This window comes from Leopardus geoffroyi, chromosome B2, assembly GCF_018350155.1.
Source record: "Leopardus geoffroyi isolate Oge1 chromosome B2, O.geoffroyi_Oge1_pat1.0, whole genome shotgun sequence".
In the NCBI taxonomy this organism is placed as follows: domain Eukaryota; kingdom Metazoa; phylum Chordata; class Mammalia; order Carnivora; family Felidae; genus Leopardus; species Leopardus geoffroyi.
In genome coordinates, this window is record NC_059332.1 from 25,683,409 (window position 1) to 25,698,119 (window position 14,711).

At 40.2% G+C, this 14,711-nt stretch overlaps 1 long non-coding RNA gene across 1 annotated transcript in view; it reads left to right on the forward strand.

Moving 5' to 3' along the window:
* The window catches only part of LOC123608112, a 41,976-nt gene extending 30,119 nt beyond the window's left edge, over nt 1-11,857 (forward strand). The window contains exons 2-3 of the long non-coding RNA XR_006717103.1: nt 8,904-9,010; nt 9,854-11,857. This is a non-coding gene — a long non-coding RNA (uncharacterized LOC123608112). The remainder of the gene's footprint in view (nt 1-8,903; nt 9,011-9,853) is intronic.
* Nucleotides 11,858-14,711: the final 2,854 nt, after the last annotated feature.

Consider the following 14,711-nt stretch of genomic DNA (forward strand, 5'->3'; position numbering starts at 1 on the left):
GGGACTATGCCTGGCTGGGGCATAGTATTTTCGGGTTTAGCCCTGTGACTCGGTTATCAGAGGGCTGTTTGTGTGTGCTTGCTGGATCCCCAGGCCAGCAACACAATTCTGTTATTTGTCTTGGGTCTGTAAGGTCATGAAATAGTGATTTTCAAAAAATACTTAAACCTCCTCCCTTCTGGACAGCGCTGGGAAATCCCTGAAAAGTGCTTCCTTTTGGGGACCCTGTTTATCTTTTATCTGGGAGGACTCTTAAAGGTCAACCAGATATGGAAATATTTTTCAGATACTGCAACTTTCTTAAAGTAATAAGATGGGAAAGATTTTGATGGACGAAAATAATTAACTTATTTCAAAACATGTCAATTCTTAATCTTTTGCTGAATGGATTTCATGTCCCCTGTGTATCTTTTACTGGGGGGAAGAGAGAAAAAAACCTAAAATCATTTTCATATTCAAAGTTCTGTTTTTTCATCCTTAGTCAAATCCATCTTCTGTCCTTGGCAGTGTGGTTTGGATTGGAGGTAAGTTTCCTCTCAGCCCTGGAGCACGGAGACAGACAGCATGTGTGTATCATGCTATCACGCTCTACATTTACTCACTTTCTTGCAATGTAGGTGACAATGATGCCTATTTGCCTTTTTTTCTCCACCTATAAATGTACCATCTTTATTTAATTCAGTATGGATAAATGATTGGTACTTTCTAATTTTTATCAGTGTGTGAATCCCTGTGATGGATATCTTTATTTTTATTTTATTTTGTGTATTTTATTTAGTTATTTATTTATAAATTTACATCCAAGTTGGTTAGCATATAGTGCAATAATGATTTCAAGAGTAGATTCCAGTAGTTCATTCCCTATGTATAACACCCAGTGCTCAACCCAACAAGTGGCTTCCTTAATGCCCCTTATCCATTTAGTGCATACCCCCACCCACAACTCCTCCAACATCCCTCAGTTTGTTCTTTGTATTTAAGAATCTCTTATGTTTTGTCCCCCTCCTTGTTTTTATATTACTTTTGCTTCTCTGACCTTAAGTTCATCTGTTTTGTATCTTAAATATGAGTGAAGTCATATGATATTTGTCTTTCTCTAACTAATTTCGCTTACCATAATACCCTCTAGTTCCATCCACATAGTTGCAAGTGGCAAGATTTCATTCTTTTTGATTGCCAAGTAATACTCCATTGTGTGTGTGTGTGTGTGTGTGTGTGTGTGTGTGTATACATACATATCTCATATATATCTCATATATACGTACGTACATATCTTACACCTTCTTTATCCATTCATCTGTCAATGGACATTTGGGCTCTTTCCTTACTTTGGCCATTGTCTATAGTGGTGCTATATACATTGGGGTGCATGTGCCCCTTTGAAACAGCATACCTATATCCCTTGGATAAGTACCTAGTAGTGCAATTGCTGGGTCATAGGGTAGTTCTATTTTTAATTTTTTGAGGAACCTTCGCACTGTTTTCCAGAGTGGCTCCACTAGTTTGCATTTCCACCAGCAGTGCAAGAGATCCTCTTTCTCTGCATCCTCATCAACATCTGTTGTTGCTTGAGTTGTTAATTTTAGCCATTCTGATCAGTGTGAAGTGGTATCTCATTGTGGTTTTGATTTGTATTTCCCTTATGATGAGTCATGTTGAGCATTTTTCATGTGTCTGTTAGTCATCTGGATGTCTTTTTTTTTAATGCTTATTTATTTTTGAGAGAGAGAGAGAGAGATGGATAGAGCATGAGCAGGGGAGGGGCAGAGAGATAGGGAGACACAGAATCTGAAGCAACCTCCAGGCTCTGAGCTGTCAGCACAGAACCTGATGTGGGGCTCGAACCCACAAGCAGTGAGATCATGATCTGAGCCAAAGTCAGACGCTTAACCAACTGAGCCACTCAGGCGTCCCTCCTGTATGTCTTCTTTGGAAAAGTGTCTATTCCTGTCTTTTGCCCATTTCTTCACTGCATTATTTGTTTTTTGGGTGTTGAGTTTGATAAGTGCTTTATAGATTTTGGATACTAACCCTTTATCTGATATGTCATTTGCAAATATCTTCTCCCTTTCCATTGGTTGCCTTTTAGTTTTGCTGATTGTTTCCTTTGCTGTGCAGAGCTTTTTATTTTGATGAGGTCCCAATAGTTAATTTTTGCTTTTGTTTCCCTTGCCTCCAGAGATGTGTTGATTAAGAAGTTGCTGTGGCCCAGGTCAAAGAGGTTTTTGCCTGCTTTCTCCTCAAGGATTTTGATGGCTTCCTATCTTATGTTTAGGTCTTTCATCCATTTTGCATTTATTTTTGTGTATAGTGTAAGAAGTGGTACAGTTTAATTTTTCTGTATGTTGCTGTCCAGTTTTTTCACCACCATTTGCTGAAGAGACTGTCTTTATTCCATTGGATATTCTTTCCTGCTTTGTCAAACATTAGTTGACAATACATTTGTGGTCCATTTCTGGGTTCTCTATTCTGTTTCATTGATCTGAGGGTCTATTTTTGTGCCAGTACCAGACTGTCTTGATGATTACAGTTTTGTAATACATCTTGAAGTCTGGCATTGTGATGCCTCCAGCTTTGGTTTTCTTTTTCAGGATTGCTTTGGCTATTCGGGGTCTTTTCTGGTTCCATACAAATTTTAGGATTATTTGTTCTAGCTCTGTGAAAAATGCTGGTGTTATTTTGATAAGGATTGCATTGAATATGTAGATTGCTTTGGGTAGTATTGACATTTTAACAATGTTTGTCCTTTCAATCCATGAGCATGGAATATTGTTCAATTTTTTGTGTCTTCTTCAATTTCTTTCATAAGCTTTCTATAGTTTTCAGTGTATAGAGTTTTCACGTCTTTGGTTAGGTTTATTCCTAGATATTTTATGGTTTTTGGTGCAATTGTAAATGGGATCAATTCCTTTATTTCTCTTTTTGTTGCTTTATTATTGGTGTATAGAAATGCAAATGATTTATGTGGGTTGATTTTATACCCTGTGACTTTGCTGAATTCATTGATCAGTTTTATCAGTTTTTTGGTGGAATCATTTGGGTTTTCTGTAGAGTATCATGTCATCTGCGTAGAGTGGAAGTTTGACTTCCTCCTTACTAATTTAGATGCCTTTTATTATTTGTGTTGCCTGATTGCTGAGGCTAGGACTTCCAATACTATGTTGAATAACAGTCACAAGAGTGGACACCCTTGTTGTGTTCCTGACCATAGGGGGAAAGCTCTGGTTTTCCCCATTGAGGATGATAATAGCAGTGGGTCTTTCATATATGGCTTTTATGATCTTGAGTTATGATCCTTTTATCCCTACTTTCTTGAGGGTTTTTATCAAGAAAGGATGCTATATTTTGTCAAATGCTTTCTCTACATCTGTTGAGAGGATCATGTGGTTGTTGTCCTTTCTTTTATTGGTGTGATTTATCCCAATGATTGTTTGTGGATATTGAACCAGCTCTGCATCCCAGGTATAAATCCCACTTGGTCATGGTGAATAATTGTTTTAATGTACTGTTGGAACTGGTTGGCTAGTATCTTGTTGAGGATTTTTGCATCCATGTTCATCAGGGAAATTGGTCTGTAGTTATCCTTTTTAGTGGGGTCTTTGTCTGGTTTTTGGAATCAAGGCAATGCTGACTTCATAGAATGAGTTTGGAAGTTTTCCTTCCATTTCTGTTTTTTGGAACAGCTTCAAAAGAATAGGTATTAACTCTCCTTTAAATGTTAGGTAGAATTCCCCTGGAAAGCCATCTGGCCCTGGGCTCTTGTTTTATTGGAAGATTTTTGGTTACTAATTCTATTTATTTACTGGTTATGAGTCTGTTCAAATTTTCTATTTCTTCTTGTTTTAGTTTTGGTAGTTTATATGTTTCTAGGAATTTGTCCATTTCTTCCAGATTGCCCAATTTATTGGTGTATAATTGCTCATAATATTCTCTTATTGTTGTTTGTATTTCTGCAGTGTTAGTTGTGATCACTTCTATTTCAGTCTTGATTTTATTTATTTGGGTCCTTTCCTTTTTCTTTTTGATCAAACTGGCTAGGAGTTTTTCATTTTTGTTAATTCTTTCCAAGAACCAGCTTCTGGTTTCATTGATCTGTCATACTGTTGTTTGGTTTCTATAGAAATGAATTCTTCTCTAGTCTTTATTATTTCCTGTCTTCTGCTGTTTTGGGGTTTTATTTACTGTTCTTTTTCCAGTTCTTTAAGGTGTAAAGTTAGGTTGTGTATCTGAGATCTTTCTTCCTTCTTTAGGAAGGCCTGGATTGCTACAGACTTTCCTGTTATGACCACCTCTGCTGGGTCTCCGAGATTTTGGACTGTGGTATTATCATTTTCATTGGCTTCCATGTACTTTTTAATTTCCTCTCTAACTTTCTGGTTAGCTCATTCATTCTTTAGTAGGATGTTCTTTGGTCTCCAAGTATTTGCTGCCTTTGCAAATTTTTTCTTGTGGTTCACTTTGACTTTCATAGCGTTGTGATCTGAAAATATGTATGGCATGATCTCCATCTTGTGTACTTGTCGAGGGCTGATTTGTGTCCCATTATGTGATCTCTTCTGGAGAATGTTCCATGTGCAGCGGAGAAGAATGTGTATTCTGCTGCTTTAGGATGAAATGTTCTGAATATATCTGTTAAGTCAATCTGGTCCAGTGTGTCATTCAAAGTCATTGTTTCCTTGCTGATTTTCTTTTTAGATGATCTGTCCATTGTTGTAAGTGGGGTGTTGAAGTCCCCTACTATTATCGTATTGTTATCAATGAGTTTCTGTATGTTTGTGATTAATTGATTTATACATCTGGGTGCCTCCACCTTTGGAGCATAAATGTTTGCAATTGTTATATCTTCTTGGTGGATAGGCCCCTTAATTATGATATAATGCCCTTTTCTTCATCTCTTGGTACAGTCTTTATTTTAAAATCTAGATTGTCTGATATAAGTATGGCTACTCAGGCTTTCTTTTGGTGACCATTAGCATGATAGATGGTTCTCCATCCACTTACTTTCAATCTGAAGGTGTCTTTTGGTCTAAAATGTGTCTCTTGTAAACAGCATATAGATGGATCTTGATTTCTTTTCCATTTTTTGACTGGAGCATTGAGTCCATTGACGTTTAGAGTGAATACTGAAAGATATGAATTTATTGCCATTATGTTGCTTGTAGAGTTGGAGTTTCTGGTGGTGTTCTCTGGTCCTTTCTAATCTTTGTTGCTTTTGGTATGTATGTATGTATGTATGCATGTATGTATTTATATTTTCATCTTTTCTCCCCTCAGAGAGTGGCCCTTAAAATTTCTTACAGGGCTGGTTTAGTGGTCACAAACTCCTTTAATTTTTGTTTGTCTGGGAAACTTTTTATCTCTCCTTCTATTTTGAATGACAGCCTTGCTGGATAAAGAATTCTTGGCTGCATGTTTTTCCAATTCAGCACATTAAATATGCCTTGCCACTCCTTTCTGGCCTGCCAAGTTTCTGTGGATAGATCTGCTATGAACCTGATCTGTCTTCTCTTATAGGTTAAGGAATTTTTTCCCTTGATGCTTTCATAATTCTTTCCTTGTCTGAGTATTTTGTGAATTTGACTATGATATGCCTTGTTGATAGTCAATTTTTGTTGAATCTAATGGGAGTTCTCTGTGTTTCATGGATTTTGATGTCTCTTTCCCCAGGCTAGGAAAGTTTTCCATTGTGATTTGCTCACATAAACCTTCTACCCCTTTATCTCTGTCTTCATTGTCTGGGACTCCTTTGATTTGGATGTTATTCCTTTTTAATGTGTCAGAACTCATTGTAGTTCTCTAATTCTTATATTGTGCTCATTTGCCTTAGTTTCCCTCTTTGTTTCTGCTTCATTATTCTCCATAAGTTTGTCCTCTATATTGCTGATTCGCTGCTCTGCTTCATCCATCCTTGATGCCATGGCATCAATTTGAGATTACATCTCAGTTATAGCATTTTTAATTTTGTCCTCACTAGATTTTACTTTTCTTATCTCTGCAGAGGGGAATTCTATGCTTTTTTCAACCCCAGCTTAGTATTATTATTATTATTGTGATTCTAAATTCTGATTCAGACATATTGCTTGTATCTGTGTTAAGTCACTGGCTGTCATTTCTTCCTGTTCTTTCTTTTGAGGTGATTTCCTTTGTTTTGTCATTTTCAAGGAAGAAAAAGAATTAATGAAATAAAAAATAAATGAAAATAAATAAATAAAATTTAAAAATTAACAACACAAAAAAATCAAATAAAGGATGCTAGATCTTAGGTGTGTTTTGGTCTGGTTGTTGAAAAAAGCTTGATAGAATAGAGAAAAAAGGGGAAGAAAAGGGAAAAAAAGAAAAGGAAGACGTTTGAAAATTTAAAAAAATGAATACAGTAAAATAGAATAAAATGAAATGAAAGTAAAATAGAATTTTAAAAAAATTTCCAAAAACGTAAAAAAATATATTAGGAAAAAAAATTTAAAATTTTTATAAAAACGGAAAATAAAAACATTTTTTTCTCTTTCTGTATTCAAGAATAAGAAAAGAAAAAGAAAAAAATTGAATAGATGGACCAGTGAACAGAATGAAATATGATTGAAATTACATCCAGTTTCCCCTAGAAGTCAAACTATGATGCACTTTATAGTCCGTAAACTACACAGGCGGAGACACTTGTGGTGTTCCTCTAGAGCGTGGTTCGTGCTCCGTTCTCCACTAGATGGTGATGCTTAGTTTACTGGAGTGGAAAGTGTGGCGTGTGTAGGCGTGTATGCACATGCGTGGGAGGGGTGAAAATGGCGTTACCCAGCTACCCAGTCTCTAGTATCAGAACTCTGTGCTCCCCCCACAGGTAATCAACCACCCCTTTTTGTTTCTGCTTCTGTCCATTACCAGACCATTAGCCTGTCAGGTGGCACTTCCCTCCTGAGTATTATCTCAGATGGAGCTGTGTTTCTAAACCCTTCACTTCTGAGGACGCTGTTGCTTTGACTTGCTCTGATCCTTTGGGGGAGGGTTTTGCTGATCAATGGCTGGGTACCAGCCAGTCCCCAGAAATATTTGCACAACCGTGCTGCTGCACATGCCCAGAAACTGTGGCCAGGTGCCATCTAGTCCCAGAAAAAGTTCACGGGATCATGTAGCAGCAGCATTGCAAAGATTATGGTAAATCACAACACATATCTGGTGCCCAGCTTCACCCTTAATGGCCTTCTTCCAATACCAGCAAACGTGGCTGTTCTCTGGGGTTTGCTGGGACCTTTTCCTGTGGGGAGGCCGCACAGCCTCTACCAAATGCTCTCTCAGCAGAGGACCCGCCTCTCCCCGTGTGGCCTGAGGCCCCCTTAGACTTGGCTGTCTGCTCCTGGGGATTCACCCTTCCCACCAGAGCCCCTCCAGGTATCTGCAGAGTTTCAGAATCTGAGCTCTGCTGTTTATAGAGACTTAATGGAATTTAAACCCTCTCCTTTCTCCTTTCTCCCTTCTCCCTTTCTTATTAAGTCTCTTATGGCTGTTTCCACTCTTTACCTTTCTCTCCAGCTGCTTTCTGTGGGGGGGCGGGGAGTGCTTTTTCTGTACTCTCCACCTGTCTTCATCCTCTCTCTGCAAGCAACTACCCTCGCAGCTTCTCTCTCTCCCAGTTCTCCTCTCCGCACCCTATACCTGCTGAGTTCTGTGGTTCCAGTTGTGCAGATTGTTGTGTTAATCCTCAGATCAGTTTTTTAGGTGTGCAAGATGGTTTGGTGTTGATCTAGCTGCATTTCAGGGATGAGAGAGGCAAAAAAAACTTCCATGCTGCTCCGCCATCTTGGCCCTGAGTCCCAGTGATGCATATTTGTTGTCTTAAGATTGAGGACTCTACAATTCTGAGCTCAGGAAAAAAGTGTTACCGTTTTTAAGACTGTTAAGGCTAACATTAAACCCTTTCCTACACTCCCTTTTGAATGTGATGATGGATGGGATCAATAGCTTGGATTTGGCCTCCATCAACTTAATATACATATTACTCAAATATATAAAAGTATAAAATATATTTGAATACATTTTTAAGCTTTATAGTTATATAGTTATATTTATATAACTTCAGGATGGAAGGATAACTCCCTTTGGCCAACAATACCTTTTCTCACCAGAACCTTTTCCCCAAAGGCTGGAATATTAGTTGATGATCCTCTTAACTTGGAGAAATACTTTTTTTTAAGTTTATTTTATTTGTTTTGAGAGAGAGCAAGCGAGTTCATGAGCAGGGAAGGGGCAGAGAGACAGGGAGAGAGAGAATCCCAAGCAAGCTCCATGCACTGTCAGCACGGAACCCCATGGGGGGGCTGGATTTCAAGAGTCATGAGATCATGACCTGAGCTGAAATCAAGGGTCCCATGCTTAACCAACTGAGCCACCCAGGTGCCCCTTGGAGAAAAAAAAATGTTAAGTTTATTTATGCACCTTGACAGAGAGAGAGAGAGAGAGAGAGAGAGAGAGAGAGAGAGAGAATCTCAAGCAGATGCATTGTCAGCAAGGAACATGATACAGGCCTCAAACTCACAAGCCATGAGATCATGACCTGAGCTGAAGCTGGACGCTTATTGGACCAGACTGTGGACCACACTGTGAGTAGCAAGGATCTAAACCACAAGTGAGGAACTTCTCTTAGGAGGAGAGACCTTTCTCTCTAACAGGAAAGGAAGAGAGTTCAGGACAGAAAAGTAAACTTGTATGTGGGAGGTAGAGGATCAGTGGCAAACTGGCTCAGCGGATCCAAAAGGGATGTGTATGTGTTGGGTGGGGGAGGGAGAGGCCCTGAATAATGATGTTTGCTGGTTCCTGTGGTGTAAATGCTCTCTCCGTGGCTGACTTTAATTACCAAGATTTTAACAACTGGCTTGCAAAGTTCCTGGAAGTTTGACAATGGCCTCTTGCCTCAGGTAGGGCCAGCTCCAGCTCACGGCTGTCCTGGATGCTGCGAGGGGCCTGCCTGATTTCCCTGCCTTCTCTCATGGGACCAGAATGTGCTTCTCTTGTGGGGACACAGGTGAGATCTGTCATGGCTACTTGAAGAAAATTAGTAGAGACTGGAACTAGAGCTGATGTCCCATGAGTTGTCATTGAAGAGGAGCGCTCACTGGAGCTCTGGGTAAGGGGAGGAGCAGATACAAGTGGAAGCCCCTGTATCTCCTTTCCTCCTTCCCTGTGGACACTCAGAATGAGTGACAGCGCCTAGGGGCCAGGCTGACTCCAGGGCAGGCAGCTAGCTTGCAAGTGAGGGCAAATGGGAGATGCGGGAAGTTATGCTTCTGTAATTCCCATTTCCGCTCTCAGCTCTCAGGAAGAGCCCACCCTTCCTGCACAGATAATCTTTGATTTTCTCCTCTTCCATAGTTAGAGAGAGCTGAGCTACAATCTTTGTCTCTCCTTTGTCAGACTGCCCTTTGACTCACAGTAATGTGAGTAAATGTAACAATTGATTATAAGAATTTTGAAATTAGGTATTTCAGATTAAATATTTTAAATGAGTTTAGGGAAAAATAGTTCTTTTTGAAAAACTCTGCTGGCCTTAGTTGTTTTGTAGCTGTTTTACTCTTGTGTCCCTAGGACAGGGAAAACATGAGAATTTGGGAAGAGTTTTGGTGTGTTTATAAGAAGAAAAAATCTGTGCATTGTCTTGGACCAGAACTTCCCACATAGTTGCACCGGGGGTGTGGGTGCTGGGAGACAGGTGGGGGATAATACATGTGTGCGTGGGCACATTATGTTGTCTGGATTCTAGGATTTAACTCTGTTTTTCCAGGTGGAAAAAACACTAACATCTGAGAAGTTCAGATCCTGGACAAATCCAAAAAAGCTGACTAAAGAAAGTTCAATTTCTCCTCCACAGATTAAAGCTGGAGGAGACTTACAGCTTGGAGTCTTTTTTTTTGAAGTTTAGGACTGGTGTGTTTAAGGAAGCCAAGGCCAACTTTCCTGGAATGTTAATAAGAAGTGTGTGTCCAAGGTCATGCACAGAAACCTTGCAAGGGGACTAGTGAAGAAGGCACAGAGGCAGTGTCTGTGCTCAGGACTGCCTGGGCCACAGAACAGAACCCAGACTTCATGGACGGTCCTTTTCTTCTCTTCCTCCAGCACCACAAAACTGGCAGCATTTTGTTCTGTAGTGGGTTCTCTTCTCCATAAAAAGGCACGGTTGCTGGCCATGTCCTCCCTTCCCCTTCTGCCTACCTTGCCTTGATTTAAATCTTGAGTGACCAAATCAGTGTAGCAATTTGCATGGCAAAATAAAATATGTGCACTTGGGTGGTTTGTGAATGTTTCTTGGGAGCATTCCACAGCTGCTTGAACAACTGAGGCTTTGGATGTGTGATGTTTGGGGCTGATGCTTGTTTTGCAATATTTGAGGTGTCCTTGAGTGGTTCTGCCCTCCCTCTATAATCTGGGATGGCTCCCCTCTCAGACTGTGCTTACTATTTGTGGGTGTTTTTGGAGCATCTCAGGGATCCATGGACCAGTCCTCTGCTCTTCTGTCCTGGGATCACATCAGAGCTCTGCTGCCCACTCCTGCCAACCTCCTCAGGAAATGCCAGTGCCCAGGCCCTGTGGCTCACAAAGCCAGAGATCTTGACATATTAACCCTGTAGCCACCCAGGGTCTGTCTCTTCAACAATTGAGGCAGTATCCCTCAGTGTCTTCTTCAGTGCCACACACAGCCCTGCATGTTCCATATCTCAGAGAGTCCCTTGTAGAAATAACTCAGGTACACATCCAGGCCTTAGCAATGAGCTTTGGGACTGGGTTAGGAGATGGTACTCTGAAGCAGAAGCCTGCGGCCCTCTCCATCTCTGTCCCTGGAAGCACACACCAAACTCTGCCTAGTTCTCCTGAAGCCCCCAAGGAAACCCTCACATACTCACCAGCTCCTGGGAACAATGGCCCGTGTTTATCACACATGCTCCGATGTGGCTCAGGCGTATCTCTTGCTAAAGAAAAGATCTCCCTACATTAATGTATATTTTGATTACAAAAGAATATGTGTCGTGGCAGAAATTTGGACTATAGAAAATATGAATAAAATTGAAGTTGTCCACAGATCTGTGGCCACGCACTGAAGAAGTTCTCAGACAGACGTGAGCGGACATGCAGGGCTGCCTCTGGGAGACAGCAGCAGCCACAGCAGCCTGCACACAGCCTTTATTTCCTATCTCATTAGATAGAAGTATCAAAGAAGATCACAGCATGGAAAGAGGGCACAGAGGATCTTTAGACATTAACCAGACATGCACCTGGTGGCTACGTGAAGGCAGGCAGGGAGCATATCTAGTTTCAAGGAGTGTCAGGGAGTTATAGCAGGTTTTGTATCTTAACTGTCCCCTGGGGGATCATGAGGCTCTGTATCTCATAATGCTATTACCTTCAACAGCCTTTAGACCAGAACCTTGCTGACAGTTCAGCTATCCCCATTCACCCTCCAGGACATATAATACATTCTCTAGAAATAACTCCACACAAATCCACACCCAGCAATCACTACTGTTGATGGTGAGATGTGTATATTTTTATATATCCCCTTCCTTGGGGAAGGTCATTGAAAAGGCATGACTGCCAGTTGACCTGTGAGCTGGACCCAGGCCCTGAGAGGCTCCACACACTCTCTCCCCTGTCCTGGGTATGTGGGTTTCACTTACCTTTCCCACTTGCAGAGACTGCTCCAAGGACACGGTTTTGAGACTGATGTGGCGTGGAAAATACCTGCGTGGTGTATGTGACTGAACTCAGTTAAGGTCTCTTTAGAAACTTTTTAAGATTTGGTGGGTGGGTACTGGGATCCATTCATCTTGCTGCCACCCAATACAAGCCAAGCTTAATGAAACTGCCACCTGTCTACCAACCTGGAGTGGCCTGCCTCTTTCTTCAGTCTCTCCCTGCCCTCCGAGCATGGAGCTGGTTTCATATTCTTCCAAGGAAGTTCCTAGGAGGGTTTCCAACCAACAATATGTATGGAAATAAAAACTTATAAACACAAGTTAAACTTTCACACAAGTTAATCATAGACTTCTATAGCACCTACTTACTATGAACCTTAATTGACTTGTATGATTTTCCATATTTCTTGTGATCTATTTACTTGTAGACAATTTGGGTAATTTAAATTGTTTATATTACATGCTGCACTGTTATATTATGTACTGTACTATTGCTCATTCCTTAATGTTTTAAAGGAAGCCTTCCTAAACATAATACTGTTGAGATAAAAGTTGGGCATATTTTAAGGCTCCTTCCAAATTGGTCTCCAAAAAATAACTGATTTACACTCCCACTTACACGATCACTGACTGCTGCCTGGCTTATTTTTTAAGACTTGGACTGAATCATGGTTGCTCCTGCTTCTACTTTGGATTCACGGCTCATTGGTCTGTTACCTGAGCCATTTACATTACAGCTCTTATTAAAATCTACCAAGCTAGACTATGTTCCTGGTTAGACCACATCCATTTCAGGGACTGTGCTTTCTAAACTGGATTTGGGGAAAAAATTAATCCACAGGACTGGAAAACAGGCATCTACAAATTTTAATTTTTTTTGTCCTCTAAAAAATTACTTTAAAATTTTATTAAGGTATAATGAATATAACGGACTTCACATAGTTGACACGTACAATTGGATAAGTTGTGATATTGTAGGCACTGGTCAAACCATCACCATGATCAAGATAATTAGCATATCCATCACACCCTAAAGGCTCTTCTTATACCTTTCAGTCCTTCTCTCCCATCCCTCCTTGCCCCATCTTACCCACATACCCTCAGTCTCAGGCACCCACTACTCTGCTTTCTGCCACTATAGGTTAATTTGCATTTTATAGAGTATTATGTAAATGGAATCATACAGCATGTACTTTCTGGGTATGGCTCCTTTCACTCAGTACAATTATTTTGAGATTCATCCATACAGTGTGCATCAATAGTTCATTTTTTAATTACTAAGCTATATCCCATTGTATGGATACATTACAGTTTGCTTCCATTCATCTGCTGCTGGATATTTGGGTTGTTGCAAAGATTTTAACTATTACAAATAAAATTGCAATGATCGTTCATTTGCAAAGTCTTTGTATGAACGTATGTGTTCATTTCCCTGTGTGAATACATAGGAGTGTGAATAGCTGAGTCATATGGCAGGTTTAAATTTTTAAGAAAACGCAAAATTGTTTTCCAAGATAGTTGTACACAGTAGATAAAATGAGAGTTCCAGATGCTCTGTATCCTCACCCACACTTGGTATGATCAGTGTTGGCAATTTTAACCATTCTAATCGGTGTATAATGTTATCTCATTGAGGTTTTAGTTTGCATTCTCTAATTCTCTAATGTTCAGCATTTTTTCATGTGTCTATTTGCAATCCATATATGTTCTCTGGTGAGATACCTTTTTAAATCTCTCACCCATATTTTATTTTTTTTAAATTTTTTTTTTAAATTTTTTTTTTCAACGTTTATTTATTTTTGGGACAGAGAGAGACAGAGTATGAACGGGGGAGGGGCAGAGAGAGAGGGAGACACAGAATCGGAAACAGGCTCCAGGCTCTGAGCCATCAGCCCAGAGCCCGACACGGGGCTCGAACTCACGGACCGCAAGATCGTGACCTGGCTGAAGTCGGGCGCTTAACCGACTGCGCCACCCAGGCGCCCCTCTCACCCATATTTTATTATTTTGTTGGGGAGAGGTTGTTTGTTTATTGAATTTTGAGCATTATTACAAATACCAAGTTCTCTATCAGACACACGACTTGCAAATACTTTCACAAATCTTGTGACTTGAGTTTTCATTTTAATAACAGCATCTTTCAAAGAGGAGTTCTTAAGTTTAACGAAGTCCAATTTATTAAACTTTTTTGTTTATGTATTGTGCTTTATCTAAGAACTCTTTGCCTAAGTCAAAGTCAGAGAGAATGTCTCTTAAGTTTATACTATAACATTTTATGTTTTGGCCTATGATCCATTTTGAGCTCATTTTGCATATGTTAAAAAGAGCATTCTTCCTCCACTGAACTGCATTTGCACCTTTTTCAAAAATCAACTGATCATATATACATGGCTCTATTTCTGGACTATATTTGATTTTGTTGATCTAATGTGTATCTTGGTGCCAATACCACAATACTTGATTATTGTAGCTTAATAGTAAGTTTTGAGGTAATGTAAGTCCTCCAATTTTATTCTTTTTAAAACATTTTTTAATGTTTATTTATTTTTGAGAGAGAGAGAGAGAGAGAGAGCGCGTGTGTGCATGAGCAGGGGAGGGGCAGAGAGAGAGGGAGACAGAGGATCCAAAGTGGGCTCTGTGCTGACACCAGAGAGCACAATATGGGTCTTGAACTCAGAAACCGTGAGATCATGACCTGACCTGAGCCGAAGTCAGTTGCTTAACAGACTGAGCCACCCAGGCACCCCTCCAATTTTATTCCCATTTTTCAAAATTGTTTTGGCTATGTTGGGTACTTTGCTTTTTCCTATAAATTTGAGAATTAGACTCTGCTGACCTTTGGGCTGTTGTTTTCATATGTGTTATGAACCCCACAATACATTGTTATTATTTTAAAGACACTTAAAATACTATTTAGGGGAACCTGGGTGGCTCAGTCAGTTAAGCGTCTGACTTCGGCTCATGTTATGATCTCACGGTTCATGGGTTTGAGCCCCATGTCGGGCTGTGTGCTGACAGCTCGGAGCCTGGAGCCTGCTT